The sequence below is a fragment of the Ranitomeya imitator genome, chromosome 5 (genome assembly GCF_032444005.1).
Source record: "Ranitomeya imitator isolate aRanImi1 chromosome 5, aRanImi1.pri, whole genome shotgun sequence".
NCBI classification, from domain to species: domain Eukaryota; kingdom Metazoa; phylum Chordata; class Amphibia; order Anura; family Dendrobatidae; genus Ranitomeya; species Ranitomeya imitator.
In genome coordinates, this window is record NC_091286.1 from 267,498,217 (window position 1) to 267,517,811 (window position 19,595).

Genomic DNA, 19,595 nt, shown 5'->3' on the forward strand with positions numbered 1-19,595 from the left:
ACTAAAAATACATGATTTCCCTACTATTCATTTCAAAGGCGTTTGGGTTGCTATTAGCATTATTTAAAGGTGGTCATGGGAGCAGCAATAAAAGTTAACTATTAAAGTGTAGAATATTATCCATTAAAATGAATTCCTAGTTATAATAACTAAAGTATCTCAAATGTTGGTGAAAACAAATTCAAGTAGAATAGAATGATTTTAAGGTTACTTTTTGGATGTTTATTTGGCCCTTGGCTCCTGTACGGCCTTTTTACAGCTCCTATAGGAATGTCAGACATTACTGCTCATAAAGCCACATTTCTTAGGTTTCCTTTCTCTTAGTAAACTGCTGTCAATATGTTTGATGATTTGGTTGACCTGCAAATGCTCAACTCTCTGAGCAAGCAGGAAGGAGACAGGATACATATAATACACGTGTGGACCTACAAGAGCAGCTGGACAGATACAAGCCAACAAACATGAAATGTTTTCTGAGGATCTCCTAAGACAAAAGAAATGACATACCAGATTTGTGTGTTTAAAGGAATTGTCCAATAATATATACTGATTCAGGGTGTGGACCACACCGATTTTTATTCAGATGACATATCCCAAGGATAGATCATCAACAAAGTAGTGGACAGCCCCTTTAAAGGGGTTCTCCAGTCTTAAGCTACAAGTCACTTGTGAAACAAAGTTTTGCTGCCTTTTTTGATTTAGAATGGGCTATTTTTAGGCCCTATTGTAATGTTTACAATATGTTAATGGGGTTTTTGTTTCTATTAACTGTTTCTGTGTTTCTCACAGTTGACCTCAACCAGAGTATGGATTTTCGCACACGAGACCATGCATGGCGCACAATAATTAATGATTCTATTCAAGGTCTCGATCCACATCTATGAGATCTAATATATCTGGTGAGAATGAACCGGTACTTGGGGGATCAGCACAAGGTGGCCTCTCAGGAAATGTATCTACTTTAAAACGTACAACAAGACAGACTACCAAGTCTAAAAATACTGGAGGAACCACCAAGTCTCAGGGGGGATTGCAGGTAGTAAATCTATGTTCCCATATTCTGACTGAAGCTCAATTGAGGGTACTAGGGAAGGGGTTTTCATTTGCACCTACTAATTCATTCCATTTTTTTACAGCTATAAAAGATTTGAATTTACCAGTGTGACTGGCGTCCTATGTGAGTTACATCAATGTGTATTATTTCTACTAGTCAGCTAACCCCTGCAATGTTTGGTTGGTGTGGGGGTGGCTGTTTTTATCAAGTAGTTTGCACCTGTGCCGCCCCTTGCCTTTATCAGTGGAGGCCTGCTGCATCCTGCTAAGTGTTCACTGTGCAAGTAGCCCATGTGTTCCTGTTTCCATAATTGTTCTCTTGTGTCTACAAGACTGGGGAGTTCCACCACTCCTCTTGGGCTATCTGCACAAAAGCTGTTCTACCCTGTATGCACACATGGATTTTTCCTCTCTGAACCCTGTTCACATAGGTTATATACAGATGATCAGGTTTTTAAATACATCAGATAGGGATTGCATACATTAGTTAGGACTGCTCTGATAAGGGTATACCGTGAAGATTGGTAGAGCAGCTTAGTATACATTTTTTGCAAAAAACGTATCAACCAAATACCCTGTTTTTTACATCTTTTACTAGCACTTGCGGATTACTGCAACATTTTTTCAAACTGAGTGTTTTTGGTTTTACTATTCTCTTTTGTGTCTTCAGGTTTCTTGGTGGTGTGTGAACATGATCATACAGACTTGTTCACTGTGCAAGTAGCCCATGTGTTCCTGTTTCCATAATTGTTCTCTTGTGTCTACAAGACTGGGGAGTTCCAACACTCCTCTTGGGCTATCTGCACAAAAGCTGTTCTACCCTGTATGAACACATGGATTTTTCCTCTCTGAACCCTGTTCACACAGGTTATATACAGATGATCAGGTTTTTAAATACATCAGATAGGGATTGCATACATTAGTTAGGACTGCTCTGATAAGGGTATACCGTGAAGATTGGTAGAGCAGCTTAGTATACATTTTTTGCAAAAAACATATCAACCAAATACCCTGTTTTTTACATCTTTTACTAGCACTTGCGGATTACTGCAACATTTTTTCAAACTGAGTGTTTTTGGTTTTACTATTCTCTTTTGTGTCTCCAGGTTTCTTGGTGGTGTGTGAACATGATCATACAGACTTGTTCACTGTGCAAGTAGCCCATGTGTTCCTGTATCCTGCTAAGTGTGCATTTGTCATCAGACAGGGTTTTGGGAAGGCTGTATCTCATGGTATAGATGGGAACAGCCTCACTCAATGCAAGTGTATTGAGCAAGGCCTGAAACAGTCTAATTGTAATGGTGCCGGGAGTATGCATTTCGCATACTTGCTGTCACATTACCTCATTCTCCTGGCGCTGCCACTGGGAAATCCTCACAGAGTGCAGTGTGCATAATGTGAGGATTCACAATTCATTTGTAGATTAACCCTTTGTTCAAATTGTCTTCTCTCAACTTTATTTGGTAACGATGAAAGTGGGCTGAGGACTTCCATTACAATCAGGCATTGCACTTTATAGTCAGTTTTAGCTTTTTCCAAATGAAACGGAGAACCTTATAGAAGACATAGTGATATGGCTCTCAAGATATTAAATGGGTATTCTCAAGTTTATAAGGTATCCCCACCTGTAGGATAGGGGATAAGTTTCCGATTACTTGGGTTCCAAATGCGGTAATCACCAATCATCCTTAGAATTGGTGCTCTGAAAAGCCCCATGCGAATGGAGTGGTTGTCGATCATGTGCACTAATGCTCCTTTCATGGGTAAGAGAGTGTCAAAAACCAGCCGAGCACAGTGATTGCCTATTTTGATGGTCAGATTAAGAATGGAGAGACAGTGCATGTGATCGACAATTACTCCATTCACAGCCAGCCAGGTTCTCAGAATCAGGGAGGATCCCATTGGTCAGAACTCCAGCAATCGGGAAGTTAAATTCCAAACGTAAAAATACACCTTTAATAAATAAATAATATTTAGTTGCACAAAAACCTCAGAAAGTTCCTTTCTTTATCTTAAAAATAAGAAATTATTCCACACTAGTGGTATAATTCACCTATAATAATAATAATCTTTTAATTTTTATATAGTGCTAACATATTTCACAGCGCTTTACAGTTTGCACACATTATCGCCACTGTTCCTGATGGGACTCACAATTTAGATTCCCTATCAGTATGTCTTTGGAATGTGGGAGGAAACCCATGCAAACATGGGGAGAACATACAAACTCCTTGCAGATGTCGTCCTTGGTGGGATTTGAACCCAGGACTCCAGCGCTGCAATGCTAACTCCTGAGCCACCGTGCTGCCCTAATGTGCTGACCTATGTGCAGTAATAAGAATGTGCTTTTGCGCAGAGAACTTTGTAACTATGGCAGGAGGTTCAACAGGAGTTAATTGCCTGGGAATTGGGTGCCTACATTGATGGACCTCGTTTGGTGCCTAAAACTACAGTCAGCTGTACAATTTATTTCTACATTTCCAGCCATATTGATTTTGAGTTGTGTTATTTAGGGGCCAGTCTAATAGTATTGTTTGGGCAACTTACAGAATTCTTATTTGGGCACTGTAGTTTCTGCTTTGTATATTATGTATAATGGGTGTCATTTCATTGCATACAGTGGGTACGGAAAGTATTCGAACCCCTTTAAATTTTTCACTCTTTGCTTCATTGTAGACATTTGGTAAATTCAAAAAAGTTAATTTTTTTTCTCATTAATGTACACTCTGCACCCACAAACTGATATCTAGAAATGTTTGCATATTTATAAAAAAAGAAAAACTGAAATATCACATGGTCTTAAGTGTTCAGATCCTTGGCTCAGACACTCATATTAAGTCACATGCTGTCCATTTCCTTGTGATCCTCTTTAAGATGGTTCTTCTCCTTCACTGAAGTCCAGCTGTGCTAAATTAAACTGATAGGACTTGATTTGGAAAGGTACACACCTGTCTATATAAGATCTCACAGCTCACAGTGCATGTCAGACCAAATGACAATCATGAGGTCAAAGGAACTGGCCAAGGAGCTCAGGGACAGAATTGTGGCAAGGTACAGATCTGGCCAAGGTTACAACAGAGTTTCTGCAGTACCCAAGGTTCCTAAGAGCACAGTGGCCTTGCTTGTAAATGGAAGAAGTTTTGGACCACCAGAAGTCTTCCTAGACCTGGCCGTCGAGTCAAACTGAGCAATCATGGGAGAATAGCCTTGATGAGAGAGGTAAAGAAGAACCCCAAGATCACTGTGGCTGAGCTCTAGAGATGCAGTAGTGAGATGGTAGAATGTTCCACAAAGTCACCTATCACTGCAGCTCTTCCCCAGTTAGGCCTTTATGGCAGAGTGGCCCGACGGAAGCCTCTCCTCAGTGCAAGACATACAGTATGAAGGCTTGCATAGAGTTTGCTAAAAACACATGAAGACATGAAGGACTCCCAGACTCTGAGAAATAAGATTCTCTGGTCTGATAAGACGAAGATAGACCTTTTTGGTGATAATTCTAAGCAGTATGTGTGGAGAAAACCAGGCACTGCTCATCACCTGCCCAATACAATCCCAACAGTGAAACATGGTGGTGGCAGCATCATGCTATGGGGGTGTTTTTCAGCTGCAGGGACAGGACGATTGGTTGTCATTGAAGGCAACATGAATACTGCAAAGTATCCTGGATGAAAACCTCTTCCAGAGTGCTCTGGACCTCAGACTTGATAAGATAATGACCCTAAGCACACAGCTAAAATAACAAAGGAGTGGCTTCAGAACAACTCTGTGACCATTCTTGACTGGCCCAGCCAGAGCCCTGACCTAAACCCAATTGAGCATCTCTGGAGAGACCTGAAAATGGCTGTCTGCCAACATTCACCATCCAACCTGACGGAACTGGAGAGGATCTGCAAGGAAGAATGGCAGAGGATCCCCAAATCCAGGTGTGAAAAACTTGTTGCATCATTCCCAAGAAGACTCATGGCTGTACTAGCTCAAAAGGGTGCTTCTAGTGTGGTCCTGAGTTCACCAATAATAATATTGTGCTCTCCCAATTATTATAAAACACAACACAAATGGACTTCAGTATAATAAATATAAATAACTGTCTCAGCCAAGAAAAAGACACAGTCTTTGTAACCCACTGTGCCTGTTTATACTTATTTATATGGAAAGGAGAATGCCTTTTATCTTTATTATAGGGAATATGTCAGTAGGATCAACCTCCCAGGCCAACTGTATTGGCATTCAGATCACAGAAAGTAGAACCAAATTATACCTTGATATCTGTGATCTGATATCTTGGGATGGATATGGGATGGATCAATATAACACTAAGAATCTACCTCCAGAGGTTATTGTAAATGAAAGGAGGCGTTACTAGCATGAGATATGTAATGACTACCGATTCATCTCTGGGGGGAGATCCTCAGGGAGAGCTACGTAGGGCTTAACAGCTCATTTACATATTACGAAAAACACAAATTTTTCTGAAATAAGATGTCAGAGAACTTTATGACAAGTGATGGCATTCCTAACTGGAGAAAGATTTGTGCCAGGTGCATGGAGGCACACTCCACTTGTCTGATGCGCCGGATTCAGTAAGAGTCATGCACCTTTTAATGAATCAGGAGAGTCTGACCCCAATTTGCCACCTTAACTAGATCAGGTCCAGTTTTCTCAAAATATGGTGAAGCAAAATTTTTTTTTTTTTTTTTTTTTAAAAAGCATTTTCTGTGTAAAAGTAGCAAAACATAGAAACTTATCAGTTATACTTCATGGTAAACGGTGTAAAAATGAATAACATTAAATTCTAAACTGCTGTTTATTTGTTCTGTCTCCCAAAAATCTCAATAAGGTTCATCTCACATTGATCGTGAGCCCTACATCTGCATTTATATCTAAATCTGCGAAAGCCAGGATTCATACAAAACCCTAGACAGTATAATTCATTATAATAACTTCATATGCCTCTGTTCTGGTGGTGCCCCATGTTTTACGGCTTGCTCAAAAGTGATCAATACACGTTTGTGCATCTCTGTCTGAATCATGTTTTCTGCAGATTTAGAAACCCCCAGATGTACGTTCTCAGCAAAGGATACATGAAAATTTTGCCAAAAAATTATCTACCCTAAACTTCAAATCAATCCACCAAAAAAGTGTCCACTCAGATCCATCATCTATCAACACAAATATCGAAGTTTTCCACATTACTGTCAGCTCAATTATCTGGAAAATCAACATGGCTCCCTACTATTCCCTCAAAGGAAATCTAGTGAAATCCAAATGCCCCCATACCTGCTAAGACCCACATTTCTCCTAAACCACAGTTAGTGCCCACATGATTGGCATAACTGTAACGGTGAAAGAGGTTTATGACTCCAGAAGCACAAGCTGGGCTCAATGTATGGGCGCTAAGTCGAGATACATGGAATGTAGCATTCTCATTTCTGGAACACACCTGTGGAACCAAAATAGTCACTGCACCACAGATAAATTCCCAGAGAAAGGGGCAATTTAGTGAGGAAAGGAGTCTGCTGTTTTAACATATATGGGGCTCTACAAATGGAGTCTGCAAACTACCGTATTCCAGGAAAATCTGCACAAATCAAAAGGTGATCCTTTCCTTATGAGCCCTATTGAGTGCAAGCAAAATAATACAGTCATGTATTGCTGAACTCAGGATAACTTATGTTACAAATTGTGTGGTCCATTTTCTCCTTTTAACATTTATGAAATTGAAAAATTAAATGTTATTGGAAGCTGTAATTTTGGTATACAGTTTTGGCAAACATCTGTGGTATCAACATTCTCATTAGCCCAGTAGCTGAATTTATAAAGGGGTGTAGTTTGTAAAATGAGGTCATTATTTTGGGGTAATCTGTTGTTATGTGAAAATAACAGGGCCCCTTAAGTGCCAGGACACACACAACCATTAGAAGAAAAACCTGGACTCCAAAATGACGACCCCTCACTTCTGAGCGGTGCAGTATTTTCTGATTAAGTACTGGTTACTGGAGTACTCAGGAGAAATAGCGTTACAAAATTTGCATTCTTTTTTTTCTGTTACCCCTTGGGCAATTCAAAATTTTGATGCTAAGTCAACATTTTATTTTGATTTTTTTTTCACAGCTCAATGTTATAAAATTCAGTGAATTGTCTGTGCTCAAAATGCTCACTAAACCCCTAGATATATTCCTTGAGGGCTGTAGTATCCAAAATGGTGTCAGTTGTGGAGGTTTCTGCTGTCTTGGCACCTCAGGGGCTATTAGAGTGTGACATGGCATCTACAGTCTATTCAAGTCAAAATTGTTTTCCAAAAGACATACAGAGCTCCTTCCCTACCATGCGTGCTGGGTGCGCAAACATCATTTTATTGGAAACATTTTTTGTTTCCATGAGCAAATTTTCAATTCCATAAAGCAACTGTGGATTCAAAGTGCTCATCATTGCTTAATGGGTGTAGTTTAAAAAATGAGACTACTTTTCTTGGGTTTCTACTGTTCTGGCACCTGAAGGAATAAACTAATATAACGTGTTCATAATCTCCTTCATTTCTGAGCCCTAAACAATAGATTTCAAACACATATGCTGTATCTGTTTGGGCAGAAGAAGTTGCACAATAAAATGTGTTGTCCTTTTTTTTCCCGTTTCCTTTGTGAAAATGAAAAAAAGGGAGCTAAACGAATATTTTTGTGGAAAATGTTTTAATTTCATTAATTTGTGTCCTAATAATATGATGAATTATTTTAGGGATGAAGTCTCTAAAATGGTGTAAATTTTTTTTGGGGGGGTCTTTGCTGTTTTGGCTCCTTGGGGACCTTTAAATGCGACAAGATGTTCATAATCTGTTCCAGCCAAAAGTGGGCATCAAAAGTGCTTCTTCCATGCCATGTGCCAAACAATAGTTTCCAACCATATATGTGGCATTAGCGTACTCAGGAGAAATTGCACAACAAATTGTGTGGTCAATTTTATCCTGTTAGTCTTGTAAAAATGAAAAATTTGGGGCTAAAGTAACATTACTGTGGAAAATAACATAATTTTTCATTTTTTCATTCCGCTTTGCATTAATTCCTGAGAAGCACCTCAGCAGTTAAATGGACCAGTGTATTGCAATGCATTAGACCTGCTAGAGTCACACGATACATCTTGCTTATGGCATTGCTGAGCAGGTCACCATAACTGGCCGACCTGGAGAGCACTAGGAGAAGGAAATAAAGGATTTTCGGCTTACACTGATACCAGACGGTTAAAAAAGTAAAGATTCAATTTAGGGTCGTGCATAGAGAAAGACATCATGTCACTGGTAAGCAAGGAAAGTCCATATCAAGGTAGAGGAAATCTGATAACACATCCTTGAGTGAATTCACATTAAAACCAACATTTATCAGATCAAATTAAAAATATGGAAGAAAAAACAGGTTTAAAATCTTCCTAGAAAGCTGGCTTACGCGCTTTGAACAATAAACTTTATACCAGGCTATTTGTGCACCCGTAGGATCCAAGGCTTCTTATTATCCAAAAGATTTTTATTATTTCTCAAGAAAAAGCACATACAACGCGTTTCGACAGTATAAATGTCTTCCTCAGGTATATTATCAAATAGCCTTATATAAAGGCTATAGTCATCTTGCGCAACGACGTACTAGCTACCAGGGATTTGCAGCATACTGACCACAGAAGAAATCCACCTTTGAACACCTAATGGTCCCAAGGGACCTATATGCAAGATGTCAAGATTTAAAAAAGGCGAGTGCCACCTATATTCACCTACTACCTTATTAAACATTTACATTTAGATCAGTGTGCTTTTTTCCTTTCCTGCCCTATTACCAGAAGCGTTTTGAACAATAAATCCTTATTCATAGCATAGATCCCTGTATGATCTCCAGTCTGCATGATAACCATTGGCTCTCTGCAGTTGTGGCATTTAGAGGGTTAAATTGACACAGACAGTACTGGCAATGGTCCTAGCTATTACAATAGGAGCTTGGCAGTCAACTAAGTCAAGCTCCTGGCAGTGATCTTGTGGGCACATCTTAACATACCCATCATGTATATGTATGTAACATATAGGAAGACCTATCTCAGTATGACGTACAGGTATGCCATATGTCAGGAAGGGGGTAATGTTCATTAGACTGGCAAATCTCAATGGCTCACATGTCACAATGACATTAATTTTGCACTATAGTTCTACTTCTTTACATGGGCAAACTGTATAGACTGCAGCTCAGCCTGGACCTTTATACATGCTTCGCTGTGGCCTTCTCTAAGACCTGGGGTCCTGTGGCTTTACAGAGAGTGCTACTCACCCCCACTTGCTACCTAGTTGTGGTGCAGACGTTTCTCTGCTCTTATGCTCTTATACAGCTTCTTTTTTCTGCTTGACTGTGCCATCTGCATGTAACAATTTAAGGTTTTAACAATTATAGGCCATAGCACAAAACACTAGCGCCTAATAAAAGGCATCTCAAACTATAAAACTTTTACCTACTGTCACCTTTTATAGGCATTTTTTCACCTGGGTTGAACATAGCATATTTTTGCTTTAGCTAAGATGTCACAATTCACTGACATCACTTATTCTATGTCTCAATTAAAATTGTGGCACATACTACTGGAAATTAACATTCTAAGATGGTACAGGGCAGCTTTGCAGTAGCACATTGTTGGTGGTACACATGGTATATAACATACCATAGGATATCACAGAGTCCATGCTGTGTGCTGCTTTTGGTACCCATATTCCCTATTCTATGGAAGTTACAGATACAGTGTCGCAAAGACCGGTTGGCAGTTTCTGTAATCTGGATCACTTATGGCCATTGACTAAAGACAAATATTGCGGTTTCAGCATGAAAAGCTTAGAACTCTCCTTCACAGCTCTATTTTCTGCATATATCATCACCATAATGTGCCTTATACTAGCATCTAGTGTGTTGTTTTAACAGTTACTTAATTTTCATTAATTTTCTTATGACCTGTGTTTTTCACACAAAAAATGAAAGCGTCTTGCCACACTTGTTAATTAAAGCAAATGTTGCTAACATTTCCATATACTCTGACAGCAATGGGTTTTGTAAAACCTAGGGACCCATTGATCTGTTGTAAAACATCTGTTACAAGCATCTAAAATAATTTCTTGTGCAACACCCCATCCTGATAAACAAAACTGTTAGTTATTCACTTAGGTAAGTTTAGAACATATGGTGGAAGTGAAGCTCTGTGCTTCTGTTACGCTGTTATCTGTCTACTATATAATTGTCTAAGGGGTACTTCTGTCGCTGATTGGTCATGGCAGCCAGGACAGGCAGCTGGCGAGACCAATCAGCGACGGCCACAGCCCGGCCGAGAATTAGTCCCTCCCTACTTACGTCCAGTCAGTGCCCGGCGCCCGCTCCATACTCCCCTCCACTCAGCGCTCACACAGGGTTAATGCCAGCGTTAACGGACCGCATTATGCAGCGGGTAACGCACTCTGTTGACGCTGCTATTAACCCTGTGTGTCCTCAACTTTTTACTATTGATGTTGCCTATGCAGCATCAATAGTAAAAAGATCTAACGTTAAAAATAATAAAAAAACAAAAAACCTGCTATTCTCACCATCCGTTGTCCGCCGAGGCGTGATCGGCTGCCGCCACCTTCCGTTCCCAGAGATGCATTGCGAAATTACCCAGAAGACTTAGTGATCTCGCGTTACCGCTACATCATTTGGGTAATTTCGCAATGCATCATGGGAACGGAAGCTGGCGGCAGCCGCGCGCGCATCGACAGAGGTTCGCTGGATGACGGAGAGTGAGTATATAACTATTTTTTATTTTAATAATTTTTTTTAACAAGGATATGGTGCCCACACTGCTATATACTATGTGGGCAGTGTTATGTACCGCATGGCTGCTGTATACTACCTGGCCAGTGTTAGATACTATGTGGGCTGTGTTATATACTGCGTGGGCTGTGCTATATATTACATGGCCAGTGTTATATACTGCGTGGCCTGTGTTATATACTACGTCACCTGTGTTATATACTACGTGGCTACTATATACTGCGTGGGTTGTGTTATATAGTACGTAGACTGTGTTATATACTGCGTGGGCTGTATTATATAGTACGTGGGCTGTGTTATATACTGCGTGGGCTGTGCTATATATTCCTTGGCTAGTGTTATATACTGTTTGGGCTGTGTTATATACTATGTCGCCAGTGTTATATACTGCGTTGCTGCTATATACTGCGTGGCTGCTATATACTGCGTGGCCAGTGTTATATAGTACGTGGGCTGTGTTATATACTGTGTGGGCTGTGTTATATACTGTTTGGGCTGTGTTATATACTGCGTGGCCACTGTTGTATACTGCGTGGCCTGTATTAACGCATCGGGTATTCTACAATATGTATGCATATACTGTATATAGCAGCCACATAGTATATAACACAGGACACATAGTATTTGTCTGCTATATACTACATGGCTCCTATATACTACGTGGCCTGTGCTATATACTATGTGGCTTCTATATATACATACATACATACATATTCTAGAATACCCAATGCATTAGAATCGGGCCACCATCTAGTTTGTTTCATAAAGAGATACGATTAATTCTCATGACAGTTCCACCATGTCTGCATTTTTTATCTTTTCTATAAAGCATTGGTTAATAGAAAAATACCTAAATAATACCCTTAACTTGGAGAAAAAGGTGATATCGTAGCAAACTGTGTTATTGCTCCTCCAATACTGAAGCGGGAATTCCCTACGGTGGAAATGCATCATGTATTTACAGGGAATCTGTCAGTAAGATCAACCCCACCCGAACTACACATATGGGCATGAATGTATTTGAAAGCTAAATCCATTGCTACTTTTATATCTTCTATCTGTTGCTGCATTGCTGAAAAATCAGCATTTTAATCGAAATGGAAATTAGGTATCAAGTGCATTGGGCATGAGAGAGCACTTCCTGAGTCTCTTTAACTTGATTGATAGCTCACTGTCTGATTTCCTTGCCTGGTGCCTGATGTCACACACAGTGAGCTATTAATCCTGTTATAGAAGCTGCTGCTAGGTGTGGAATCAACCTTGGAAGGCAGAAGCTCAGGAAGTCCTCTGCCATTCTGATTTCCTGGATATGCAACAACAGTTAGTAGATAATAAAGGTATCGATGGAGTTAGCTTTCAAAGACCTGCATGTCCTTAGATGCTCGGAAATTATTGTACTGACATATTCCCTTTAACTTTAGCTTCAATAATAATATTAACTTTTTTTTTAAACTGGGAATAGGCCATCAATATTAGATAAAAGGATTAAGCCCTCAGCAATCTGAAATTGATGGCCTATCCTAATGAGAGGTCATAATATTAAATTCCTAACAAACGTCTTGAAATACTTTCACTGGAAAATAAAGAAAAATATTAAATGAAAACATTAATAAATAATTTTTTAAATACTTTTATTTTTATATTGGCTCTCTTTTTATCCAAGGGGGAAATTCTACATCTGTAGTCACATTACTGTATTTAAAAGGTGTCCTAGACACACAGGAGGGTGAGTTGTGTGAATAGAGAATGCTCTCCTGCCTTCCCTAGCGGCCAGCTATGAGGAGAGACAGGAGGCATTTGTGTATAGCAACGCTGAGATAATATCTCAACTGAAGCACAGGCAGCTAGGTCTGTAGTTGAGTAGAAAAGGAACTTAAAGGCATGAGATGCAAACTGTGTGAGATGTTGTTTTCTAACAGTCTACTGTAAGTGCTGCCAATCATATACAATGTTAGAAAGCAGCCTTAATCATATACGATCCATCAGGTGCAGACCTAGCATTGGGGCAAGAGGTAAGGGGCTCATTCCACACCCAAAGCAGGTGGCATTGTGCGTTATTATGAGCTCTTGGATTCCAGAAGGCCCATATACTTGCACAGGGGTCTTCGTCTGCCGGTGCGTGCCACTGTTGTCCATTTTTCTCGCTCTTCGTAACTTCCTACCCAGCTGCCTGTGCGCTAGCTGAAATCTTCTAAATATATAAATAATGAAAAATATTTAGGAATTGTTTTTTCGAATAATTATTTTTTCATTTCCAGGAGAATATAGATGATAAATAACGGGAAGAATTTATTAATACTATTTATTATTTTCATACTAGCGACCTGATTAATTAAGAGTCAAACTATCATTGTGCTCGCCAGTCTTAATGAGGAGTGTGAAGCACATTGCACATGACAATTAACGATGTAGGAACATCTTATCATTGGCAGATGCCTAGGTAGTGCGCTGGACTGAAGTACCATTTCTGGTGTAAGATAACGCCTCAACTTATGCTTCCTTTATTGGGTGGGCTTCACCACTTCCTGTCCCACCCCATATCTGCCCACTTTGTATATTTTCAAACAAATTTGTAACATTAGAATGTATTTTATACTAGTATTTTGGCAAAAACATCTTCATGATAATTTTGACTCACTTTTAGACACTTTTATCTAGTTTTATACCTGCTTTAATCAGCTTACTTTAGGCTCGACTTTTAGATGAATGTGACACATCCTCAGCCATGTCCTCCTTCACAAAGTTATATGTCATGAAAACTTAAGAAAAGTCAAAAAAGTGTCTGATGCAATTTAGAATGTTGTTCATTACATGGATGATGGGATCCTAGAACACTTTTTTTTTTTTGGGGGGGGGGGAGGAATCAAGTCTGACTCATTGTGCTTGCTCTATTTTTTCACATGTAGCTATTTTTTCTTCTTTTTCCATTGAGTCAGCGATATTACACACAAACAGTTCCTGTAAGCTTTGTAAAAACAATGCTGCAGGGAATTGTTGCAACCTAATGTTTTAAAAAAAAGTCATTATCTGATGATACATTAAAGCCAACTAAAAAAGTCCGCTCTCTAAAGCAGCACCCCATTTCTGGCTGGCTTATGTAACCTAATAGCCAGTTTTATTTAAAAAAAAAAAAAACATTTTCACAAAATTAAACCTCACCCTTTAAGATATATATATATATATATATATATATATATATATATATGTTTTTTAATTTCAACATTATCTTCTCTTTATTTCCAAAAATGATAACAGGAAATGTCAGTCATCACATCTGAAATAGACATTATCACTTCTTTTTCCAGGCTATTGTATAAATGAGCCCATAAAGTTTATATCTCCCTGCTTAAACATTGATGAGGGATAAACTGACCATTTGTTTATTGGGTTGGTGCCATAGGACCTTTAGTTTCTTTTTTTCCACAGGTTTAAAGACAGAGAATCAAAGTTGTGTGGTTCAATGGGAAAAACAATAAAAGATGTATAATTAGCTTCCAACACCCTGTAGTTCCCAGCTGGCTGTGTGTAAATGTTCATAAACCTTCGTAGTCACCAAAAGAGTCAAGAAATATTTTACTAGGAGGAGGTGAGAGGAGGGGGATGCAGCTGAAGCTTTTCATTGTTTAAATTAAACAGAGTGAGAAGGGAGATGGTTCAGTAGCGGGAAGACAGCCAATTGTCACGGACGCCAGAACACAACTCTTACATCACACGCAGATAGAAAAAACTGTGCTTTTCTATAAACCAACCTAAGGAAGAAAAGGACCCAAAATATGTGGTGTGGAGACTAAACTTGTGGCTACACTACAACCAATGTTCAGCTGCAGTCAAAATAACTAATTCTTCACTTCTGATCCATTAAAACATGTCCTGCTAGTCCATTACACCTTCTCTGACGTGTTTCCGGCGCCAACTGTGCCCTTAGTCATAGATATCTCTATGACTAAGGGTGCAGTTGTTGCCAAAAACGTGTCAGAGAAGGGCTAATGGACTAGCAGAACATGTTTTAATAGACTAGAAATTAAGAATTTGGTTTTTAGAAGTGAATGTACTGTTTATCTGTAAAGGTAGCTGCAGTGATCTTTTTCCATATGCAGTACAACACATTGGGATGGATTCCTAGATGTCAGTAACTTTTTATCATACAGAGATTAGCTGTAGCAGCATGTAGGAGATTATGCAGAAAAGATAAATAGTCTGGCTATGAATCAGCTCCAGTGTGAGGTAAATGATTTGTCAGAAAGTTAATTTTTCTCCCTCTGCCTGTTTCTTGTCCCTGCTCCTCACTACTTCTCATACCTCCAGAGAGTAGACTGGACACCGCAGTGAGCTGGCAGTTTGTTTTGTCTGAGCAAGACAGATTAGAACTGTTTAAAGACAAGTTTTGGAGGCAGGAGGGAGGGAAGACGTTTCTGATAAGTGGGAAAGGAGGTTGTGGTCTTTGATAGGATATACTAAAGTATCATATTCGGCTGTACTATTTATGCAAAGTTTGTGAAAGGGATGGTTCCATTTTAACTACTTATTGGGCCCAGTAAAAAAAGAAAAATATGAGGTCAATCATAAGAGTATGTGGACAATAAAAAAAAAAAAATATATATATATATATATATATATATATATATATATATATATATATATATATATATATATATATATATATCTGTGACATTTTCACCCATAAGTGTCTTTGTCAAATCAGTAACTGGACAATTTTAGACATGAAGTACAACTTTGAAACCTGTTTCTTCGGTATCTTTTCGGTATACTATTGGTTACAGATGCTACTAAAAAGCAGGAACAAATGTAATGAGGCCCCCCTTCTCCATGGAAGTCAGTTATGCAGGGCTGTAAAATCTAAGCTCTCTGTCTTTCCAGTAATTGGGTGCATGATGATTACTTGTACTCTGACAGCTGATTTTCATTAATATCTCCGTGAGAAACTGATACACTTAAATGAGAAACATATGTGGTTTAGATCTCTCCCTAAATTCAATAGTGTCATTTCCACCAAAGAAAATAGCATGACTAATCTAAAGGACTCACTTACCCAGCATAGGAAATAAAACATGCTCGCCCCTGTGACCCTGGTATTATGCTGGGCAGCATATGGTAAACGAGATCATTTTGACTGGGAAAATGAACTGTGTAAAGAAAACAAGCTCAGTAACACCCTCATACGTAAACTGTTTATATTCTGTATTCTACATCAGATTTATAAATATTGGCAGAGATATTTATCTAGTTCCAAGACAAAACCCTGGCTAAAATTGAAAACTCAGTTTTAGGGTTTAAAATTATGGATCTGGTAAAAGGAATGGCTAGGCACCTCAATGGATTAAGCAACAGATGTCATAGAAGTCTCATTCCACATCTTAGCGATACCCAGTATTAATGACAGTAGGGCAGTCACAGTGTACTACAGAAAAATAGTTAGAATTGAGAGTCCTCAGTGGTTGATACCTTTTAATGGCTAACTGAAAAGATGGTAACAAATTGCAAGCTTTCGAGACTACATACGTCTCTTCATCAGGCAAAGACTAAAACAGAACACTAATAAAAGAAAACTTTTAGGATTATTTCTGTCTACTATGTGTTAGGTGTCGAGTTCCTGCCGCTGCACAGGGGGAATCTCGAGCCATGTCCGCTGCGGTCTTCCATTCTTCTCCAGCCACAGTGCAGCCTGCTCAGCAGCGACGTCGGTCCCAGCGCCTGGCTCGAACAGATACGGCACGTTTGGTTACTGATGCCCTTCCAGGTTCAGCCATTATAACCGGTACTGTTCGGCGGCGAGCAGGCGCTCATGGGACTAAGTCTTGCTTTTCTCCTTCTGAGCATGCCCAAGGGAAGACCTCTCATTGGAGGTCAGGGGTCACACGCTCAGGTCCTGTAGCAGCTCCTATTGGTCCACTAGCAAGGTACTGGAGAGCTACAACTATAAAAGGTTTGCATGGCCGCACGGATATGCGCTAGTATGATTTGTGTTTGGCTGTTGCCAGTGGATACTCTACCACTCAGTTCATATGTGATGTGAGTCTGTTTAGCTTTGGGGCTGTACACTCAGGCAGGCAGCTAGCGCCAGTGGGGACAATTAGCCTTGGCTTAGCATCTGGTTTCTTCATGTGTGCGGTTAGCACAGAAGAGTTCCAGAGCAAGCACAACCCTAGGTAAGGTATTATTCCATGTGTACAGCGCGACTCTGTGAGGCAACAGAGCTCGCTTTCATTTCATACGGGGTGAAGTTTAACCCACGTGTGAGCTCAGTGTTCATCCGCCATTGTTTTGCAGCAGGTATCTCTGCACGGTGGACCCCGGGCTGCGAACGCACCTCGTATCAATCTCTCTATTACTTGGTGCGTTCCGCTAGCCCTAACAGTATGTTTGTTTTGTTTGGACTGATACCTTCAGAAAATTCCTACTTTTTGGATTTCAGTTCCTTTCTGATGCATTGATTTCCTTAGGACTGATACCTCCAGAAATATCCTACCTTCAGAATTCTACTACCTGTTTGTCATGATACTTCTCTTAGGACTGATACCTCCAGAAACTTCCTACTTTCAGGATTCTATAGGCCAGTAAGTCTAACCTCTATTGTTGGTAAAATATTTGAAGGGTTTCTGAGGGATGTTATTTTGGATTATCTCAATGAGAATAACTGTTTAACTCCATATCAGCATGGGTTTATGAGAAATCGCTCCTGTCAAACCAATCTAATCAGTTTTTATGAAGAGGTAAGCTATAGGCTGGACCACGGTGAGTCATTGGACGTGGTATATCTCGATTTTTCCAAAGCGTTTGATACCGTGCCGCACAAGAGGTTGGTACACAAAATGAGAATGCTTGGTCTGGGTGAAAATGTGTGTAAATGGGTTAGTAACTGGCTTAGTGATAGAAAGCAGAGGGTGGTTATAAATGGTATAGTCTCTGACTGGGTCGCTGTGACCAGTGGGGTACCGCAGGGGTCGGTATTGGGACCTGTTCTCTTCAACATATTCATTAATGATCTGGTAGAAGGTTTACACAGTAAAATATCGATATTTGCAGATGATACAAAACTATGTAAAGCAGTTAATACAAGAGAAGATAGTATTCTGCTACAGATGGATCTGGATAAGTTGGAAACTTGGACTGAAAGGTGGCAGATGAGGTTTAACAATGATAAATGTAAGGTTATACACATGGGAAGAAGGAATCAATATCACCATTACACACTGAATGGGAAACCACTGGGTAAATCTGACAGGGAGAAGGCCTTGGGGATCCTAGTTAATGATAAACTTACCAGTACCAGGCAGCAGCTGCCAAGGCAAACAGGATCATGGGGTGCATTAAGAGAGGTCTGGATACACATGATGAGAGCATTATACTGCCTCTGTACAAATCCCTAGTTAGACCGCACGTGGAGTACTGTGTCCAGTTTTGGGCACCGGTGCTCAGGAAGGATATAATGGAACTAGAGAGAGTACAAAGGAGGGCAACAAAATTAATAAAGGGGATGGGAGAACTACAATACCCAGATAGATTAACGAAATTAGGATTATTTAGTCTAGAAAAAAGATGACTGAGGGGCGATCTAATAACCATGTATAAGTATATAAGGGGACAATACAAATTTCTCGCTGAGGATCTGTTTATAGTTATTAGGATCATTAGAAGGACGTAGATCTGGGGATTTATTATGATGGAATATAGGCTGAACTGGATGGACAAATGTCTTTTTTCGGCCTTACTAACTATGTTACTATGTTACTATGTTACTATGTTACTGCTATGTAAGTTTTCTTATGAATGATACTTCCAGAAACTTCCTACTTTCAGGATTCTAGTTCCTGTCTGCTACAGTACATTAGTTTTATTACAAATGGTACCTCCAGAAATTTCCTACTTTCAGGATTTTACTTTCTGTCTGCCACATTATGTCTCTTAGGAGTGATACCTCAAAATCTCCATTAAGATGTCTGATCTAAGGTGGTTTGCTCACTGAAACACCGGAGTATTGGTTCTACCGGTATACAAGGAAATGTCAGTGCCTAATATGGAACTATGGAGAGTTAGAGAAACAGCTCAGTCATTATTCCAACCTATATACATATTTATCATACACATACTGTATATGATCACAAACAACGAACTTCAAATTATCCTGTAAAGATGTCATAAATCTATGTCTCCAAAATACTCTTTTACTATATCCCCATATATCATTCCTACCAGTTACTTGATGGCATTTCAATTGAAGTAATAGCCGTTCCTTTGGATCTCTCCTCCTTGCGGGCTCCAAAACAAATATATTGGTTGCGTTTGTAGTCTCTTCATGCAGCATGCAATAGGTAGAGTGATGCTAAGCAGGAAAACATATTGTACAAGAAAAGCAATCTACTGGTACAAAAGTTCCCTATTGAGGATCTTCCCTTTACATGAAACTACTGTCATATGAGAGAGGTGATGCTCGTCTGATATTTGCTGTACTTAAAATTGTATATATATATATATATATATACAGTGGGGCAAAAAAGTATTTAGTCAGTCAGCAATAGTGCAAGTTCCACCACTTAAAAAGATGAGAGGCGTCTGTAATTTACATCATAGGTAGACCTCAACTATGGGAGACAAACTGAGAAAAAAAAATCCAGAAAATCACATTGTCTGTTTTTTTAACATTTTATTTGCATATTATGGTGGAAAATAAGTATTTGGTCAGAAACAAAATTTCATCTCAATACTTTG

The 19,595-nt window shown here is 39.4% G+C and overlaps 1 protein-coding gene across 2 annotated transcripts in view; it reads right to left on the bottom strand.

The window, feature by feature from the left end:
- Positions 1–19,595, bottom strand: part of LAMA4 (laminin subunit alpha 4) — a 188,765-nt gene that overhangs the window by 131,716 nt on the left and 37,454 nt on the right. The gene's annotated exons all lie outside the window — the stretch shown is intronic.